Source organism: Lethenteron reissneri, chromosome 37 (genome assembly GCF_015708825.2).
Source record: "Lethenteron reissneri isolate LAM-NWPU_2019-01 chromosome 37, ASM1570882v1, whole genome shotgun sequence".
NCBI classification, from domain to species: Eukaryota; Metazoa; Chordata; class Hyperoartia; order Petromyzontiformes; family Petromyzontidae; genus Lethenteron; species Lethenteron reissneri.
In genome coordinates this window covers 1057153-1079645 of record NC_083815.1, presented here as the reverse complement: position 1 = coordinate 1079645, position 22493 = coordinate 1057153, and the positions used below count along the sequence as shown (strand labels likewise).

General features: G+C 54.3%; 1 protein-coding gene across 11 annotated transcripts in view; it reads right to left on the bottom strand.

Moving 5' to 3' along the window:
• The window catches only part of PLEKHA7 (pleckstrin homology domain containing A7), an 86549-nt gene that overhangs the window by 37440 nt on the left and 26616 nt on the right, over window positions 1–22493 (bottom strand). The window contains exon 1 of one of the 11 annotated variants that reach the window (XM_061566715.1): window positions 4673–4947. The exons of the other annotated variants lie outside the window; for them this stretch is intronic. The gene's annotated coding sequence lies outside the window, so the exon portion shown is untranslated. Of the gene's footprint in view, window positions 1–4672; window positions 4948–22493 lie in introns of those variants that run through there. 11 annotated transcript variants of the gene reach the window in all.

The window sequence follows — 22493 nt, the reverse complement described above, 5'->3', positions numbered from 1 at the left end:
TACAGACACACGCACGCACAGACACACATGCACGCACAGACACGCACAGACACACAGACACACACACACGCACGCCCCCACGCACGCACGGACCCAGACAGAACCACACTGGTGAGCTCGCAACCCGCCCAACCGGTTTCACGAGGCAAGACAAACACAGAGAGAAGCACACAGACACACACACTCCGGCCACCACTACACCCCATCATCACATCCTCATCATCACATCCACATCTTTATATCCACATCGTCGCATCCTCGTCATGACGTCAACGTCATCACGTCTCCATCATCAGCATCGTCCACTTATCCAGATGTTCAACTGAAACACACTCGCACAACATTCACACAACTCTGTGTGCTGACCGTAACGCTGAGTCGTCCCAGCTCGCCCCCAACAGGCAGCGCTGCGCCGCGGGTCACTCTGGCACGGTGACCCCTCCTGCGACCCCAGCAGGTCCCCCCCCCCAGTTCGCAGCTGGTTACACAATCCGTGTCGAGACACCAACAACGACGACACGAAGTGGCGGTGACATCACCACGGCGCTTTGTGCCAGGCTAGGTGCACTTTGAGACCACGTGAAGTGTCGAAGGCCAGAACCACGTGCCATGGGTCGGCTGACTGGCCGATGCCACCACCACCGGAGCTCCCCACTGCGCAAACTCGCTGCGTTTTAGTCGCCCGGCGCTCTGTTCGTTGTTGTGAGGAGCACCGCTCCTCTGCCCTCCGTTGTTGCTGGAGGGAGACTGCCTCCAACCCCCCCCCCCCCCCCACAGTAGGAGGATGGTGTTGAGACACCACACCCTCCATTACCGCCAAACACAACACAAACAGAACAAACTGACCAAATATTTAACGCAGTCGGCTCTCAAATAAGCATCGTTTACAGAGAACGCCAGGGAGTTGGTGGAGAGGGTAGATACGGATGAGAGGGTATAGGGAGGTATGGGGAGAGGGAGAAGGTGGTACGAGAGGGTACAGAGAGAGAGAGAGGAGAAGGTACGAGGGATAGCAGAGAGTACGAGAGGGAGTACAGGGAGAGAACGGGAGAGAGTACGCAGAGTTGAGGGTACGAGTAGAGAGGAGGGCTACGGTGAAAGGGGTGCAAGGGATTAGGAGGAGAAAGCAGAGGGATGAGATGTCCAGAGACCCCAATGGATGTGAGTCTCGCGATTCATTCACTCGGGCGCCTGTACAGCAGCGGACAGGAACTAACTCAAGAGACGCAGACAACACGCGCGTGTCTGTCTCCTCTGCGCACATACGCGCGTGCGTGTGTGTCTGAGCGTGTTTCTTTGTCTTGTTTCTGTGCGTGCGTGTGTCTGCGTGAGTCTGCGTGTGTGTCTGCGTGAGTCTGTGTGTGAGATAATCTGCGTGTCTGCGTGTGAGTCTGCGTGTGTGAGAGTCTGCGTGTATGTGTGTGAGGTCTGCGTGTGTGAGAGTCTGTGTGTGTGAGAGTCTGCGTGTGTGAGAGTCTGTGTGTGTGAGAGTCTGTGTGTGTGAGAGTCTGTGTGTGTGAGAGTCTGTGTGTGTGAGAGTCTGTGTGTGTGAGAGTCTGCGTGTGTGAGAGTCTGTGTGTGTGAGAGTCTGCGTGTGTGAGAGTCTGCGTGTGTGAGAGTCTGCGTGTGTGAGAGTCTGCGTGTGTGAGAGTCTGTGTGTGTGAGAGTCTGCGTGTGTGAGAGTCTGTGTGTGTGAGAGTCTGCGTGTGTGAGAGTCTGTGTGTGTGAGAGTCTGCGTGTGTGAGAGTCTGTGTGTGTGAGAGTCTGCGTGTGTGAGAGTCTGTGTGTGTGAGAGTCTGCGTGTGTGAGAGTCTGCGTGTGTGAGAGTCTGCGTGTGTGAGAGTCTGTGTGTGTGAGAGTCTGCGTGTGTGAGAGTCTGTGTGTGTGAGAGTCTGTGTGTGTGAGAGTCTGCGTGTGTGAGAGTCTGCGTGTGTGAGAGTCTGTGTGTGTGAGAGTCTGCGTGTGTGAGAGTCTGCGTGTGTGAGAGTCTGCGTGTGTGAGAGTCTGTGTGTGTGAGAGTCTGCGTGTGTGAGAGTCTGTGTGTGTGAGAGTCTGCGTGTGTGAGAGTCTGCGTGTGTGAGAGTCTGTGTGTGTGAGAGTCTGCGTGTGTGAGAGTCTGTGTGTGTGAGAGTCTGCGTGTGTGAGAGTCTGTGTGTGTGAGAGTCTGCGTGTGTGAGAGTCTGTGTGTGTGAGAGTCTGCGTGTGTGAGAGTCTGCGTGTGTGAGAGTCTGTGTGTGTGAGAGTCTGTGTGTGTGAGAGTCTGTGTGTGTGAGAGTCTGTGTGTGTGAGAGTCTGTGTGTGTGAGAGTCTGCGTGTGTGAGAGTCTGCGTGTGTGAGAGTCTGTGTGTGTGAGAGTCTGTGTGTGTGAGAGTCTGTGTGTGTGAGAGTCTGCGTGTGTGAGAGTCTGCGTGTGTGAGAGTCTGTGTGTGTGAGAGTCTGTGTGTGTGAGAGTCTGCGTGTGTGAGAGTCTGCGTGTGTGAGAGTCTGTGTGTGTGAGAGTCTGTGTGTGTGAGAGTCTGTGTGTGTGAGAGTCTGTGTGTGTGAGAGTCTGCGTGTGTGAGAGTCTGTGTGTGTGAGAGTCTGTGTGTGTGAGAGTCTGTGTGTGTGAGAGTCTGTGTGTGTGAGAGTCTGTGTGTGTGAGAGTCTGTGTGTGTGAGAGTCTGTGTGTGTGAGAGTCCTGTGTGTGTGAGAGTCTGCGTGTGTGAGAGTCTGCGTGTGTGAGAGTCTGTGTGTGTGAGAGTCTGTGTGTGTGAGAGTCTGTGTGTGTGAGAGTCTGTGTTGTGAGAGTCTGCGTGTGTGAGAGTCTGGTGTGTGTGAGAGTCTGTGTGTGTGAGAGTCTGTGTGTGTGAGAGTCTGCGTGTGTGAGAGTCTGCGTGTGTGAGAGTCTGCGTGTGTGAGAGTCTGCGTGTGTGAGAGTCTGCGTGTGTGAGAGTCTGTGTGTGTGAGAGTCTGTGTGTGTGAGAGTCTGTGTGTGTGAGAGTCTGTGTGTGTGAGAGTCTGTGTGTGTGAGAGTCTGTGTGTGTGAGAGTCTGTGTGTGTGAGAGTCTGTGTGTGTGAGAGTCTGTGTGTGTGAGAGTCTGTGTGTGTGAGAGTCTGTGTGTGTGAGAGTCTGTGTGTGTGAGAGTCTGTGTGTGTGAGAGTCTGCGTGTGTGAGAGTCTGCGTGTGTGAGAGTCTGCGTGTGTGAGAGTCTGCGTGTGTGAGAGTCTGCGTGTGTGAGAGTCTGCGTGTGTGAGAGTCTGTGTGTGTGAGAGTCTGCGTGTGTGAGAGTCTGTGTGTGTGAGAGTCTGCGTGTGTGAGAGTCTGCGTGTGTGAGAGTCTGTGTGTGTGAGAGTCTGTGTGTGTGAGAGTCTGTGTGTGTGAGAGTCTGCGTGTGTGAGAGTCTGTGTGTGTGAGAGTCTGCGTGTGAGTCTATACAACGACGCCCGAACACGACCTTTACGATACTGCTATGGCGCACTCATACACACACAACACACACTCATACACACACACTCATACACACACACTCATACACACACACTCATACACACACACTCATACACACACAACACACACTCATACACACACAACACACACTCATACACAAACACACACTCATACACACACAACACACACTCATACGTACACAAAGACAAAGATCCCCCGTATAGCCTTAACATACTGTTGGGGCAAGTGCTGTTAGCGAGCACCTATGAAGGCCGGAACGGTACACGAGGGGGTGTGTTGTCAGCACCCCACGCACGACCGCCTTTGTGTCCCCAGTTGCGATGTTTACACACCGCATCAGGTACTCATTTAAGGCTGAGTCGACCTAGGGGAGACCCAGGACCGGTTCAGATAATCGTCACTGGTGTTGACCGTGAGCGGGAATCGAACCTGGGTCGCCGGGTTCATAGCGCAGCACGCTAACAGCTACACTACCGCTCCTCACATACATACACACACAAACACACGCTCATACATACACACATACATACACACTCATTCACACAGAAACACAGAACCACAAACGCACGTTCAAGAAAACAAGAACAACGATCTCCCCCATGTCCTGACACAACATGAGCTGCTGCTGCTGTTGCGTTGGTAGCGGGGCACACGCAGCAGTCGACACTCAACAGTACTGCGATAGGCGACGTTTCGGGCAATGACCCCTCTTCACGACGCTACGAAGGGGAGTGGAGTGGTCACCGCACACCATGCCCGGCCGCCTTGGTCTCCCCAAACCCATTCTCACACTCACTCACCACTCTCACTCGCTCACCACTCACACACACTCACCACTCTCACCCACTCACCACTCACACTCATTACTCACTCACACTCACCATTCTCACTCACTCACCACTCACACTCACTCACCACTCTCACTCACTCACCACTCACACACACTCACCACTCACCAGTCTCACTCACCACTCACACACACTCACCACTCTCACTCACTCACCACTCTCACTCATTACTCACTCACTACTCACACACACTCACCATTCTCACTCACTCACCACTCTCACTCTCACACACTCACTCACCAGTCTCACTCACCACTCACCCACACTCACCACTCACACACCACTCTCACACACCACTCACACACACTCACACACACTCACTCACCACTCACACACACTCACCACTCACACACACTCACCACACTCACTCACGAACCTGTTCACCACCAGCCGCTGACGCTCCTCTCATTCCAAGCATTCGCTCCGAGTCGTCACGGCCCCTCGTATCGAGAAGTCGCGGCTCTCCGTGTCGAGTCGTCACGGCTCTCCGTGTCGAGGCGTCACGGCTCTCCGTGCCCAGTAAATGTGTCGAGTGTCGACTCAGGAAACGACCTGCTCAGTGCCGCGCGCCCCAAGAGCGCCTCTTCTGTGCCCAGTGACTCTCGCTCGCTGCCTTCACTGACTCGGGCTGCCCAAAGCGATGGAAGTCCCCGTCCCCCACCTCGCTCCCTCCCCCCTCTCGGTGGGTGGGGAGGGGGAGGGGAGAGGGAGGCAAGGGGCGGATGATGCTGCTGCTGATACTGCTATTGTGACCACAAGTCATTGTTCAGCTTCTTCATTCATCAGGGGCTGCTGCTACTGGTGCTGTTGCCGTTACGGATGCGGCTGCGCTTACCGATGTTTAACACCCTTACTGCTGCTGCTCTTACTGCTGCTGCTCTTACTGCTGCTGCTCTTACTGCTGCTGCTCTTACTGATGCTGCTCTTACTGCTGCTGCTCTTACTGATGCAGATGACGCTTACTCGTACACACACGACTGGTGATGGGGGTCGGGGGGCGAGTGATGGTGGTTCGTAATGGGGTGGGGGGGGGTGCGGTGGGCAGTGATGGGGGTTGGTCGGGGGAGGGTGATGGGGAGGGTGATGGAGGTCGTTGTTATTGGGTGGGGGTGAGTGATGGGTGGTGATCGGGGTGATAGAGGAGAGAAGAGTGATGGAGTGAGAGATGCGGTGGACGTGAGTGATGGGGGAGGGTGATGGGGAGCGGTGGCGCAGTGGTTAACGCGACGCGCTACGAACACCCGGTTTCCCGAGTTCGATTCCCGCTGACGGCCAACACCGGTGGCGATTATCTACAACGGTCCTGCGCATCTCCGAGTACCTAGTGCGGTGTGTAGTACACATTGTAGTGTGTGGTACACATCGTAGTGTCATGGTGAGCCTTTTCGGGAGGCGGCGGGTGGGGTGCCCGGGTATTCGCGTCCCCACGAGATGCACGCGACCCGGGGAAGGAGAGGCCTGCCTGTCTACTCGTGTGTCTGCCCGTCTGCCACTGTTTTATTTTATATTTTAGCAGGTGAGGCCCACTGAACTATGTAGTTCCTTTTCAGAAGCGACATGGCCACAAATAATATCTCAACCAAGTGGCATCATCACGAGGATATGTAGAGTGGACACATTCTCTAAACGCGCGATGTTGATTATAAATGTGCAGGGAAAACCCGGAGGGCCCAGAGAAAAATCCACGCGACCACGGGAAGAGGGAGAGAGAGACACGCAAACTCGAATATATACGGCAGCAGGCGTCAGGGTGGAAATAGAACCCACGACCTCCTGCACACCAGGCGAGGTAGTTAACATCTCCTAGCCACCGTGATGATGATGAGAGAGAGACACGCGCAAACTCCAAATATACAGCAGCAGGCGACATGGTCGGGATCGAACCCACGGCCTCCTGTACACCAGGCGAGGCAGTTAACATCTCCTAGCCACTGTGATGATGATGAGAGAGAGACACGCGCAAACTCCAAATATACAGCAGCAGGCGACATGGTCGGGATCGAACCCACGGCCTCCTGTACACCGGCGAGGCAGTTAACATCTCGCCAACGCGCCGCCCTTCGTCTCCTTGTCTCTGCACCTCCCTGTGTTTCTGTTTCTCTATCGATACGTATATGTCTATGTATATCATTGTCTGCCTATCTACATGTCTTTGTATATATGTGTATGTCTCTACAGCCGTCTGTCTACTCCTCACAGATAGATTCATTAATCCGTTGCTATAGTGCCATCTCTCGGCCGCCTCGTAGCCCAAGCTGACTCATCACACTCGGCTGATGGGATGTGTAAAAAGAACACTTACACAGGGATAGGAATGAGAAGGAGACAGAGTGTCTATTTAACGTGCGACTTATATTCACCACAAGGCAGCAAATGATTATTGCGCCTGTTTATAATTGAAGCACCAACTCGAACCAGGCTGAAATCTGCTTAGCTTTCCAGATCCCACGAGTCCAAGCAGAGTGACTAAGTCTCTATGTCAAACCACACACACACACGTGTACAGCACACACAGGTGTACAACACACACGTGTACAACACACACAAACACACGTGTACATCACACACACACGGCCATTGTGAAGTATGCAAAAGTAATTCCACCAGCAGTTCCTGCAGAACTGCCATTGTGTGCCTCCTCTTGCCTTGGAGGCCACCATTCCTCATCGATCTGAGCGCAACGTGACCCACTCACACCGGCAGCAGCAGCAGCAGCAGCTGCGATGCACCGACAGACACACTGTGGACCGGCTTCACCCGTGTGAAGACTCATCAGCAACAGCCGCGGTCTCCATCCGGCCTCGTTGTCAAGGTGTGTGTCCGCCACCGCACCGCCCGTCTCACGATGTGCGTCGCGGGGTTTGTTTCGTCTCTCGCGGCGCCTCCGCCGTGCACGCACCCAAGTCGCCAGCGAGCGAGCGAGGGAAAGTGCCCAGGCGAGAGGCGGCAGCTGACGCAGTGGGGGGGGGGGGGGCGGAGATTGACAGCAGCGCTCATCCGCGCTCTCTCCCGTCCAGGTGGTTTACCAAACGGCATCGCTCCAGGTCGCGCCCAGTCATGAGACTTCTCTCACCTCTGTCTCTCTCTCTGTCTCTCCCCTCTGTATGCTGGCGAGCGAGCCTCACTGCTGATGAGGCACTGAAAGAGGAAGCTGGACCAATTGCTGGCTGACAGAGCGCACCCTCTAGAAGAAGGAAGGCCGTGCGGCTGATGGGATGTGCGAACGTATTTATATAGACACATATATACGCGTTTATTTAATCATTTACTCGGAGGGAGATATGAAGGTAAAGTGTGACACGAGGCAGGGAATGCCGGCGCGGATGAGGTAGGAGTCCAGTGTCCAGTGGGTCCCGGTGGGGGGTGAAGCTGGGTACGTGTGGGGGTCCCGGTGAAGGATACGAGAGGGGGATCATCGGTGTTGCGTGTGGGGGGGTGGGAGGGAGGGGGTTCATTACACGATCTGCCCGTGTCCCGTGATGCTCACAGAGCGCCGTTGTTTCTCTCCGGTGAGGGAAGCAGATAAATCACGAGGGGAGAGAGACGCGAATTCTCACTCGGCCACTCTCGGCATCCAGGCTCCCCCGTGAAGGACGACCCCGGGACTCCGTTCAACCATTCACACCCCGGGGGTGGGGGGGGGGGCTCATGTTTGGGGGGGGCTCAGGTTTGGGGGAGGGTCATACACACATTTTAAATTTACATTGTGCACAGTTTTCTTTTACTCTCAAAGAGAGAGAGAGAGAATGATGCGAGTGATTTGAATGGGTGGGTGAGGTCGTGGGTAAGTGGCTGTGTTTGGTGGGTGGGTGAGTCGGTGTATGAGTTTCGCGTGTAGGTGAGTGATTGGGTGGAGTGAGTGTGCGGGTGAGTGTGTGCACGACGGAGTGAGTTGATTGGTTGTATGAGTGAGTGGGTGATGTCTTGTGCCCTGCAGTGTGGTGGTTGAATGAGCTAAGTGGTTGTGTGAGTGAGTGTGTGGGTGAGTGTGCGCGCTAATGAGTGGGTTCAGTGGATGAGTGAGTGTGTGGTGGTGTTGGAACACAGTGCGGATGAGATACGTGACGACCGGCGAGGAGAGGTATGGTCACGGAGCCAAGGGTAGCGGGAGAGACCAATCACGGATTCACGAACACGCGCCGTGAGATCGCTCGCCCCTAACTCATCCTGGCTGGCTCGGCACCGCGGATCTCAATGGCACCTGATTTACCGTTCGCTGCCCCGGTGGAGTTTGGCTTTCGCGAGGTAAAGAAGACTGCACAATGCTCCGTTTTAGCGGCGGTAGCAGCAGCAGCGAGAGAAGTGAACTCACGCGGAGCGCCGTAAGCCAAGCGAAACCTCGGTGCCAATGTTTTTCAGCAGCGTTCGTTTACAAGTTGCGAGTTCGATTTACAACGCGGATTTGTGCGGCGTGTAAATGAGACCACATCCCAAGAGAGAGAGAGCGAGAGGACGTCTGTGTGATTCCTACGGCTCTCTGCGTGACCCCTAAGGCTCTCTGTGTGAATCTAAGGGTTTCTGTGCGAGTCTACGCGCCTCTACGTTGCCCGAGCACTGTGCTGCTGTACGCACAGCACTTTAGTGCTGCCTTGACAAGTGCCAAACCCTTTGCCATCACCAGGAGACCCGCCCCCCGCCCCCACCGCAACACCTGACTGCTTCTGCAGTTCAAACAAAGCTCCTTCGCTCAGTGCCGCCCCTTGAGATGAACACCCCTCAACGGCTCTCTCCCTCTCCCCCTCCCCCTCTCTCTCCTTCCCCCTCGCTCTCTCCCTCCCAACGGCCCGCACCGTCCTGGGGCTTCCAGCACACACAGCTCATCAGCGAGCCCACCACCTCCAGCACCAGCACCCTGCTCCCGGGCTTCCAGCACACACAGCTCATCAGCGAGCCCATCACCTCCAGCACCAGCACCCTGCTCCCGGGCTTCCAGCACACACAGCTCATCAGCAGACCCACCAACAGACCGAGTCATCGACATGGGTGGAGGAATGAACGAGTGAAGTTCACGGCAACAGGAGCCGTGCTGGTGGCTCTAGGAGAGTGACAGGGAGGTGACTGGCAGCCGGTGAAGCTGCGAACCTCCCAGGCTCATCGAGGTCACGGCAGTTCCTGCACCCCCCCCCGCCACCTCCAGACCGTTACCCAGGTAGCCCCCTCCCCTCCACCCCCCCCCTTGCCCACTCCACCTGCCCCCTCCTCACAATGGGGGGGGGGGGGGTCTGTCGGAATCTCGTCCGCTAACGACGACTTCGCACAGCCGCATTAGGGGCGACCTCCCCGTCCGCTGACAGCAGCAGCAGCAGCGGGGACACAACAGCAGCGGTAATGATCTGGCAGGCGGCAGCGGACATTCCTCACCGACTTTACCGGAGCGAGGCCGTCAGCGCCAGCTACGGCCCCCCACGCCCCCCCCACCCCATGGGCCCTCACGGCGCGCACGGCGAACCCCGATAACTCACTCCGCCAGGGCTTCATACGAACCCACAGACTCGCTCAGAGACCCACAGACTCGCATAGAGACCCGCAGACTCGCTCAGAGACCCACAGACTCGCATAGAGACCCACAGACTCGCTCAGAGACCCACAGACTCACATAGAGACCCACAGACTCGCATAGAGACCCACAGACTCGCTCAGAGACCCACAGACTCGCTCAGAGACCCACAGACTCGCATAGAGACCCACAGACTCGCATAGAGACCCACAGACTCGCTCAGAGACCCACAGACTCGCTCAGAGACCCACAGACTCGCTCAGAGACCCACAGACTCGCATCGAGACCCACAGACTCGCTCAGAGACCCACAGACTCGCATAGAGACCCACAGACTCGCTCAAAGAACCACAGACTCGCATAGAGACCCACAGACTCGCTCAGAGACCCACAGACTCGCATAGAGACCCACAGACTCGTATAGAGACCCACAGACTCGCTCAGAGACCCACAGACTCGCTCAGAGACCCACAGACTCGCTCAGAGACCCACAGACTCGCATAGAGACCCACAGACTCGCATAGAGACCCGTAGACTCACTCAGAGACCCACAGACTCGCATAGAGACCCACAGACTCGCATAGAGACCCGTAGACTCACTCAGAGACCCACAGACTCGCATAGAGACCCACAGACTCGCATAGAGACCCACAGACTGGCATAGAGACCCATAGACTCGCTCAGAGACCCACAGACTCGCATAGAGACCCACAGACTCGCATAGAGACCCGTAGACTCACTCAGAGACCCACAGACTCGCATAGAGACCCACAGACTCGCATAGAGACCCACAGACTGGCATAGAGACCCGTAGACTCGCTCAGAGACCCACAGACTCGCATAGAGACCCACAGACTCGCATAGAGACCCGTAGACTCGCTCAGAGACCCATAGACTCACTCAGAGACCCACAGACTCGCATAGAGACCCACAGACTCGCATAGAGACCCGTAGACTCGCTCAGAGACCCATAGACTCACTCAGAGACCCACAGACTCGCATAGAGACCCACAGACTCGCATAGAGACCCACAGACTCGCATAGAGACCCACAGACTGGCATAGAGACCCGTAGACTCACTCAGAGACCCACAGACTCGCATAGAGACCCACAGACTGGCATAGAGACCCATAGACTCGCTCAGAGACCCACAGACTCGCATAGAGACCCACAGACTCGCATAGAGACCCACAGACTCGCATAGAGACCCGTAGACTCGCTCAGAGACCCACAGACTCGCATAGAGACCCACAGACTCGCATAGAGACCCACAGACTGGCATAGAGACCCGTAGACTCACTCAGAGACCCACAGACTCGTATAGAGACCCACAGACTCGCATAGAGACCCACAGACTCGCATAGAGACCCGTAGACTCGCTCAGAGACCCATAGACTCACTCAGAGACCCACAGACTCGTATAGAGACCCACAGACTCGCATAGAGACCCATAAACTTCCATAGAACCCCGTATATTCACATCGAGACACATACACTTAAAGAGACCCACAGACTCGCATACAGACCCATAGACTCACTCAGAGAGCCACAGACTCGCATAGAGACCCACAGACTCGCATAGAGACCCATATACTTCCATAGAGCCCCGTAGATTCACATCGAGACACATACACTTAAAGAGACCCACACACGGGATACCCATACACACCCGCATCGAGAACCACATACTCGCATCGACACCCGAATACTCAGAAACTCGCATAGAGACAGACTTAGAGTCTCGTCCAGAGGGTGACCCATAGCCTTCACGTCAGAGACCCACACAGTCCCGCACACGCGCGGCCTAGTTGCTGGGTCTCTGCGTAGGCCGGTGACTGGAGCGTGGACTGTGGGCAGCCACAGCTCTGGATGTGGGGCCGTTTCGCCACACTCTCAGCGCCAGCCAACGCTACAATCAGTGGGATGGCTACCGAGTGTGCAGGCGGTGCAACTGCGCTGGGAACCACAGGTCGGGCTACAAAGAGAGGCGGGGTGAGCGGGGGGATGTCGTTCATACTTCTGTCGTGTGTAAATAGCATCATCTACAAGGGCAGGTCGTACAAAGATCCCCCATATAGCCTCTATAGACTATTTGGGGCAAGTGCTGTCAGCAAGTAGCACCTATGAAGGCTACTGGCACTGTGGCACAGGAGGGGGCGGGTGGCCCAGCACCACGCCCGTCCGCCTTTGTCTCCCCAATGGCAATGTTTACTAGACACCGCACCAGGTACTCGTTTGAGACCGAGTCGACCTAGGGAGAGGCCCAGGACCGGTTCGGATGAGTCCGTGACTCGCCGGGTTCGTAGGTGTTCTCAGCTCAGTCACAGATGACCGCACAAACAACACCAACAACAGTTTAACACGTAGGAGGCTTTCGCGACCAGTATTATCCACAATAGAGGCTTTTGAGTGAGATCGCGTAAGTATTGTGTCGTTAAACCCGCCACCACGCGACACAGCCAATTCGTAAACAACAACAACAACCCCACCGTGATATTTAGTTGAGGCTTTTATCCTTAACTTCATTCCCAAAATCCCACCTCCGAGAACGGGACACCACCTCCGTGTGCATGGCATGCGACATCTACCCTGTAACAGGGTACACGAAGGCCCAACGTTATCCAGCGGTAGGGCGAGCGGCTTGCGATGCCATGGACACAAGTTAAAACCCTGGTCAAGGGCGGTTGTCACGGGACAGACCAAGGTGGTAAACCGCCCCCGTCATAGGAATGTGGAAAATCCGCCGCTCGCTTACTGCAGGGCTGACTCCGACGCGTTGTTGTCAATATTGTTAATATCCTCATGTGTTAAGGCTACACACTCCAGGCCACACTCTGAAACTGAAACATTCAACTGAAACTAAACATAGCTGGGCACTGGCTCGCACCCAAATGTAAACACCTGAGGAGCCCAGAGGAGCCCAGTGGAGCCCACAGGAACCCAGCAGCCGCGGGATTCAATCCCCACTTCGAGAGCCAAACACAAACATCGCCGTGCGGCATCCCACTCGCAGAGAAACCACCACCATCGCCGCCACCATCGCCACCACCACCACCGCCCAGGGCGTATTCTCTCATGCACCCCTCGAGGAGGGGGATACAACTATTCCAGAACCTTGCCACCACCACAACAACAGCCGTTATTCACCACCAAGTGGCGGAGATGTCACCACAGCGCTTGTGCCAGGCTAGGTGCCGTCACGTCAAGTGTTGACGGCTCACTGCCGACCGGAGGTCACGGTGAAAAAAACCCAGGTGTTACGGGTTTCCTACCCGAGATGATTGGCAGATGCACCACCTGTACGATTTGTGCTCCTAAATAAAACCCCCACCACCGCCGCCACCATCACCAGCACCACCAGCACCACCACCACCAGCACCACCACCACCACCATCACCACCACCATCACCACCAGCACCACCAGCACCACCACCATCACCACCAGCACCACCACCATCACCACCACCACCAGCACCACCACCACCATCACCACCACCATCACCACCAGCACCACCAGCACCACCACCACCACCACACGTGTGCACAGTGCACAGCGCGTCTCCACGGAGCGGGGGGAATCAATAGAGCGGCTTTTGTGCGTGTCGAGTGAGTGGCGCGTTATTCACGACACAACGACCCTCGCTCTCTCCCCAGGCACTCTCAGCCTCCCATCCCCCACGCCAGCATCACCCAGCAGCGACACTCACTCACCTCGCTGGCTCGCCATCACCGCGCCATCACCTTCCCAATCACCACACCATCACATCCCCATTCACCTTTACCACACCATCGCATCACCTTCACCGCGCAATACCACATTACCATCACCCTACCATCACCCATCACCTTCACCGAATCATCAGCCGTCATCCCGCCATCACCTATCATCTCGCTATCACCGTCTCATCACTTAGACATCATCTCGGCAGCTCTGTCCGCCTGTCTGTCACGCGGGAGGTCACGATCATTCTCGTCAAGTTGATCCGATACGAGAACATAACTTCACACTAAAATTCCGTTTGTGTCGCACCGTCTTTTAAAAACCTCCCGAGCGCTTTGATCGGGCCGATGAGGCATCGCTCGGCAACCCCGCAGGGTGCGACCCCGCACCTCCGATGAGCACGGTTGGCTACGTGTGGTGCGAAAGAAGTTCAACTTCGACAGCGTCCCTCTGCTTGCGTGGGCCCGACCCTGTGGACGTCCAACCTCGTCACACTAACGAGGGGACCTCCGGACCGCCCAACGCAACACAAACAGAACTTCAATCGGCACATCAGCAGCCCGGCATTTACAGCTGGAAGATTAATATAGCGTCACAATAGCGCGCGGTTGTTATTATTGTTGTTGTTGTTGACGTTGTTTACATTGCATGCTTTTGTATGTACCGTACATGGGACTTGATTTGAGAAATTCAGGCCTCGAAGATCGATTCATTGAGCGCGGTCACAGGGGGGAGCCGTACGCAGGCGCGGCTCTTCGTTCCATTGCACCAGGTAAGGCCCACTGAGCCACGTGGCTCTTTTTTCAGAAACGACCTGGTCATCACAAACATCATAGCTCAACGAAGTGGCTTATCGTTTGGAAATGTATAGCAGCCAAATACTCTAAATACTATTTCCTAAATGTGTGTGGGGAAGGGGGGGGGGGGGAAACCGGAGGACCCGGAAGAAAATCCACGCGACCACGGGGATAACATTCAAACTTCAAGTACACTGGTATCGGGGTCGGAATCGAACCAACAACCTCCTGTATCCCAAGCGAGGTAGTTAACATCTCCTAGCCACCGCGGCGCCCCTTCTCCCTCGGCTCGGGCTACATCGTCTCTCTCTCTCTCTCTGGCGGGGGGCTCCGGGTAACGAGAAATATTCATCGCTCGACACGAGGGGCGACCGCTCGGGCGGTCACGCAAGGTGACATCGCGCGGTGCTGAGCGGAAAGCCGTGGCCAAGTCTACTGCGCCAGCAGCAGCAGCGGAGAGAGAATTAGAGAGAGAGAGGGAGGGAGTAAGAGGAAGGGGTAGAGAGAGAATTATAGGGAGAGGGGAGAGGGGAGAGAGGGAGAGATAAAGAGAGAGAGAATTATAGAGAATGAGAGAGAGGGAGAGATAGAGAGAGGGATGAACGGAGAAAGAGAGGGAGGGGGGCCTCATTCACCGCGAGTGGCCAAATCGCCGAGCTTCATTCGGCCCCCGCGATGCCAGGAGGGGGTGACAAGCGGGGTGACGTATGGAGTGGGGCCCGGGGTAGGATGTGTATCTGCTGCAAGGTTGGCCTGGGGTCACTGTCGCTGGGAAGGCAGCGATGGAAGTCCAACCGGAACGGGTTCCCCATCGCTGTCCCGGGGATCATCAGAATCTATTTTTATACTGGAGGAATCTGATGAGCTATGAAGCTCTTTTCAAAGAGCATCAGAACGTTACAATAGTGATTCGGCAAGCCACCTCCACCTCGCCTGGATTTGTAAATTCATGCCTCTACATTTAAGTTTTTTTTATATTATTAATTCATGTTTCTGATTCGTGATGATGATCAACAGCCAGGGTCAAACCACGGCTGGACGAAGACCCCCCCCCCCTGAATCCGCTTTTATATTCAATGTCCCGGATCGCTGTGTAGACGGTGGAGTGGGTGACTCGTAGTAGCCACAGCCCACGACGAGAGATAAACTGGATAGACGACGTTTCGGGCAATGGCCCTTCAGAAGTCTTATAAACCTGTTTATAGACTATAGGATTACCGGGTACAATGATTTAGGGTTATCATGGATGGGCGTACCCCGGTCATGCATTACTACCAACCCCGCTTGGCAGCGTTCCGAGTGAGAAATTAAGACCTGGGTGTGTGTGTGTGTTTGAGTGTAAATGCCTGTGTGCACCTAGCCTGGCACGAGCGCCGTAAAGACATCACCGCCACGAATAAACGAATGGTGGCTGGTGCGTGTGTGTGGTGAGCGCACTGCCTTTGAACCTAGCAAGCTGAGTTCGATTCCAGGCCATGGCTAATATCAGCGGCGAATATCTGAACGGTTCCTGTAGCGCACATCGGTCAATTCTGTCTCAAATAAGTGCCTGATCAGTGTCACGAGCCCACTGACGTTAGCCGTGAGCCGGAATCGAACTCGCGTCGCCGGGTTCAAAGTGCAGCGACATAATCGCCCCACCACCGCTCCCCACACACAAAGATAAAGGCCCCCCGTGGAGTCTACACAGGCGGAGGGAGCAAGTGCTCTCAGCGAGGACCTATGAAGGCCTTGACGAGGCACACGGTGGCAGTGTGGCTAGCACCACGCCCGGCCGCCTTTGTCTTTCCCGTCCCGATGTTGACACACTGCACCAGGTATACTTGGGCAAGGTCGAGTCGACCTGCGGGGGAGGCCCAGGATCGCTTCAGATATTCGTCCCTGAAGTTTGGCGGCCGCGAGCGGCAACTGAACTCGGGTCGCCGGGTTCGTAGCGCCGGGCGCTAACCACAGCGCCACCGCTCCCCATTCACGCGCTCACCTCGTCGACCCGTGACGCAGGGAGGAAGGGCGGGAGAGGAGGTGGAGTTTCGCTCTTTTTAAGGAGACCCAGCGTGGATCCCTCCCTGTGCACCCTCACACTCACTCACACACTCACTCACTCACACACTCACTCACACACTCACGCACACACTCACACACTCACTCACACTCACTCACACACTCACTCACTCACACACTCACTCACTCACACACTCACGCACACACTCACTCACACACTCACTCACACACTCACTCACACACACTCACACACTCACACACTCACTCACGCACTCACTCACACACTCACTCACACACTCACTCACACACTCACTCATACACTCACTCACACACTCACTCACACACTCACTCACTCACACACTCACTCACGCACACACTCACACACTCACTCACACACTCACTCACACACTCACTCACTCACACACTCACTCACTCACTCACACACTCACGCACACACTCACTCACACACTCACACACTCACTCACTCACACACTCACTCACACACACACTCACACACTCACTCACACACTCACTCACACACTCACTCACTCACACACTCACTCACTCACACACTCACGCACACACTCACTCACACACTCACTCACACACTCACTCACACACACTCACACACTCACACACTCACTCACACACTCACTCACTCCCACACTCACTCACGCAGTCACTCACACACTCACACACTCACTCACGCAGTCACCCACACACTCACTCACACACTCACACACACACACTCACACACTCACTCACACACTCACTCACACACTCACACACACACACTCACACACTCACTCACACACACTCACACATTCACACACACACACTCACACAATCACTCACACACACTCACACACTCACACACACTCACTCACACACACTCACACACTCACACACACACACTCACACACCCACTCACACACTCACACACTCACTCACACAGTCACACACACACACTCACTCACACAGTCACACACACACACTCACTCACACACTCACTCACACACACACTCACTCACACACTCACTCACACACTCACACACTCACTCACACACTCACTCACACACTCACACACTCACTCACACACTCACTCACACACTCACTCACACACTCACTCACACACTCACACACTCACACACTCACACTCACACACTCACACACTCACTCACACACTCACTCACACACTCACACACACTCACTCACACACACTCACACACTCACTCACACACTCACACACTCACTCACACACTCACTCACACACTCACTCACACACTCACTCACACACTCACACACTCACTCACACACTCACTCACACACTCACTCACTCACACACTCACTCACACACTCACACACTCACACACACTCACACACTCACACACTCACTCACACACACACTCACACACTCACTCACACACTCACTCACACACTCACACACTCACACACTCACTCACACACTCACTCACACACTCACTCACACACTCACTCACACACTCACACACTCACTCACACACTCACTCACACACTCACTCACTCACACACTCACTCACACACTCACACACTCACACACACACTCACACACTCACACACTCACTCACACACACACTCACACACTCACTCACACACTCACTCACACACTCACACACTCACACACTCACTCACACACTCACTCACACACTCACTCACACACTCACGCACACACTCACACACTCACTCACACACTCACACACTCACTCACACTCACTCACACACTCACACACTCACTCACACACTCACACACTCTCTCTGTGTGCGTACGCCGGGGCCACTATAAATAGCAGCCGTGTACCGAGGTCCAATCGCACTCACGTCTACGCACCCACAGATATGTGGATGTGTGTATACATACAAATATAAAATGTACACACAATCCGAGTCTCGCTCTGTCATCATACACGCGCATTCACACCGGGACGTGAATGCGATCGCGCACATATTCCTGCCCACATGTGCGCGCACACACACTCAGACAAAGACCCCCTATAGACATAACAGACTGTTGGGACAAGTGCTGTTCGCGTGCACCTATGAAGGAGGAGGTGGGTGGCCAGCACCACGCCCGGCCGCCTTTGTCCCCCCAGTGGCGATGTTTACGACACACCGCACCAGATACTCATTTGAGGCTGAGTCGACGTGGGGGAGGCCCAGGACCGGTTCAAGTATCCACTGTGATTGTTGGTCGTGAGCGGGAATTGAACACGGATCGCCGTGACTGTAGCAGAGTGTGCTAACCACTGCGCCACCGCTCCTCATACACCCACACGAAGAGCTCCCATAATAGCCTTCGCAGACTTTTGGACGCACTCACGCACTCACTTACGCACTCACGCACTCACTTACGCACTCACGCACGCACTCACTCACTTACGCACTCACTCACACACTCACACACGCACTCACTCACGCACGCACGCACTCACGCACGCACGCACTCACTCACGCACTCGCTCTTTGTCCCGTATCTTGACGGGGCGCGTGAGATTGTCCACGTGCTATTTTCACAGCGCTCGGGAACACTGTCACGCACGCACTCCAACACTCACGCACGCGCAAAGACAAAGATCCCCCAAGTAGCCCACACAGGCTCAGGGGCAAGCGCTGCTGAGGGAGGAGCACGACAGGGTGGTGTGGCTCGGAATCACGCCCGGCCGCATTTGTCTCCCCAGTGCTGGTATGTACACGCCGCAACAGCTACTCAGTTGAAGCTGAGACGATCTAGGGGATGTTGGTCGTGAGCGGGAATCGAACTCGGATCGCCGGGTTCGTGGCGCAGTGCGCTAACCACTGCGCCCACCGCTCCCCGTTAGACACGTACACGGACATGCAAACTCATAGACACTCACACCGCATCTTTGTATACGAGCAGAACTCAATTTCAGCCGCAGTGTGTCGGAGTCAGCGACCTGTAACAATCTTTACGCATCCGGCACATCACATCCAGTATACTTCTTACGATGATTGTGGCTACGAGTCACCAGGATTAAATTTCGATTTAAAGCTTTCGTGACTGCAGGGATTCATCTTCTTGGTTCTTTCGGTAAAGTCACGTAGAAGGGAAGTAATAAAATAATAAAAATAAAACATAATAAAATAATTCTCACGACGTTTCGGCCACAACGCAAGCAGCCGTCCTCAGGTGAAGAACATGTCTGTCGATAAGACAGAGTCTAAATGACACGTCTTAGGCTTGGAGTGTCTATTTAAGCTGTGAGGGAGGAGGAAGAGAGCCTTGCCAAAAGAATTTGCATTTGTTAAGCCTACAACCAAATAAAACCGGTAACCGTTTTCGCAATCGCAATCGATTACCGGCTTGGGGAGGCCTACATCCAGCAGTGGATTGACCATGGCTGCTGATGACATTGAAAAGAGCGGTTTGTGTTTTCGCAGCGATGACCTCACTGACGCGACTGTGAATGTGGACTTTGCTCTTCATTTGGAGAAGAAACCTTTGCTGTTGGACCCACGGACTTGCCGGGAGACCCATAAACGAGCAAACAGCCAATAGAATGGCATGGAGACTATGTCACGCTTTGCATAGATACAAAGGCTCACTCTTGTCGCTTGGATTTACACCTGGTTAAACAAGTAAACTTAACTTGGCTTACATTAAGACCCATATATTTTAATTGAGAACCATAGACTTCCATGTAGCTTATAGATTTGCAAAGGGCTCGTAGACGTATATAGCGAATCATATGCTTGTATCGGCAACCATGAACTTTGCAAGTAGAAACCATAGAGACCCATAGACTTGCATAGAGACTCATCGATTTGCACAGTGCGCTAACCGCCGCACCTCCTCCTGGCTTTCGAAGACACCGCTGGAACCACCATCACCCGCATCAGAAACATCGTCAACAGCAGGCAGCTGCGCACAGCTCCCTCGTGAATGGAATATTGAAGACGGAGCCACAGTGGTGCGATCGTGGCCATGCAGCCCAAACTATGAACCTGACAGTAACCCTACAGAGATCCACAGACTCATCGAGATACATAGAGATCCACATACTCATAGAGATACATAGAGATCCACAGACTCATCGAGATACATAGAGATCCACATACTCATAGAGATACATAGAGATCCACAGACTCATCGAGATACATAGAGATCCACAGACTCATCGAGATACATAGAGATCCACAGACTCATCGAGATACATAGAGATCCACAGACTCATCGAGATACATAACGATCCACAGACTCATAGAGATACATAGAGATCCACAGACTCATAGAAATACATAGAGATACACAGACTCATCGAGATACATAGAGATCCACAGACTCATAGAGATACGTAGAGATCCACAGACTCGTCGAGATACATAGAGATCCACAGACTCATCGAGAGAGATCCACAGACTCGTCGAGATACATAGAGATCCACAGACTCATCGAGATACATAGAGATCCACAGACTCATCGAGATACATAGAGATCCACAGACTCATAGAGATACATAGAGATCCACAGATTCATAGAGATACATAGAGATCCACAGACTCATAGATCTACATAGAGATCCACAGACTCATATAGATACATAGAGATCCACAGAGATCCACAGAGATACATCAATGACGAGTCGTGGCCGTGCGCCTGTGGCCATGCGGCCCACACTCTGGGCCCGCACAGTGAACCCACTGTGGCCTGCACGCCCTCAACGGAGGTCGAGGAACAGCGACGCGACACCAACTCTCTCTGTCTGCTGAAGCCCTCTCGCCGTGACCAGCAGCAGCAGCAGCTGTAGACCTCGACATTGGCATCGACCTCCTGCACCACATCTCGCTGCTGCCACACTCACCAGAAGATATAAACTACAAACTCAAGTGTTTGTGTTGCCAGGTAAGGCCCACTTAGCGACACATCTCGTTTTCAGACGCGAACTGGCCACAAATCACAGCCAATCGAAGTGGCTTATCACGTGGAGAGTTATCGCAACCAAATACTCTTCATGCAAGTTGATTCTAAATATGGAGGGGAAAACCGGAGGACGCGGAGAAAAATCCACGCGACCACAGGGAGAGAGACACGCAAACTCCAAATACACAACAGAATCGAACCCACGACCTCCTGCATACCAGGCAAAGTAGTTAACATCTCGCCACCTCTCCCCTCCCCCTCTAAGACCCCCGGATTACCGACGCCCCCCCCCCCCCCCGTGCTCGATTCACGTTGCTCGAGAGACAGCGAGACACGCCCCGAGCTCCATTCCACGCATTCCTCACCTGGGTGAGAGCGAGAGAGAGAGAGCGGCCTGGGGCTCAGTGAGCCAAACTAAGGCAGCTTCTCATGAATGCCGCTCTGGGCATCGCGACTGTCGATATTCGCTGGGGACTACAGCTCTCTCTCTCTCCCTCTTGCAATGTGTGCACGCCTCGAACGAGAACTCTGCGTGGTGGTGCGTAAACATCCACACTCGGGAGGCAAAGGGCGGCCGGATATGACGCTGGTCAACAACCCCCTCGTGTGCCGTGCAGATAGGTGCTCGCTCACAGTACTTGCCCCAACAGTCCGTTAAGGCTATACGGGGGATCTTTGTCTTTGTACATTTGTACAGACCTTTGTCAGTCCCCTGCTGGATGAGTGGCCACCCCACGCCGTGGACTTGCAGAATAGAGACCCATAGACTTGCATAGAGACCCATAGACTTGCATAGATACCCATAGACTAGCGTAGAGCCAATATAATTTCATAGAGACTCAAAGACTTGCATAGAAATCCATAGACTTGCATAGAGACCCATAGACTAGCGCAGAGCCAATATAATTTCATAGAGACTCAAAGACTTGCATAGAAATCCATAGACTTGCATAGAGACCCATAGACTAGTGCAGAGCCAATATAATTTCTTAGAGACCTACCCACGTCCATGTCTCTCCTCCGATTAGACGGTTGGCTTCGTGCGGTGGGACAGAAGTTCAACATCCACACGTTGTGGTAGTTTGACGACATTTCACCACGGCGGTGAAGGCGTGGGTGCAGGGAGAGAGATGCGGGACCATAGAAGGGCACGGTACAACAATTGTTTTTGCTGCACCGTCTTCTGCTGCTGCTGCAAGGCCCCGCAGCAGCCTATAGCACCTGTGTTGCACGGTGGCCACCCATCCGAGCGCTTTGCAGGCTGAAG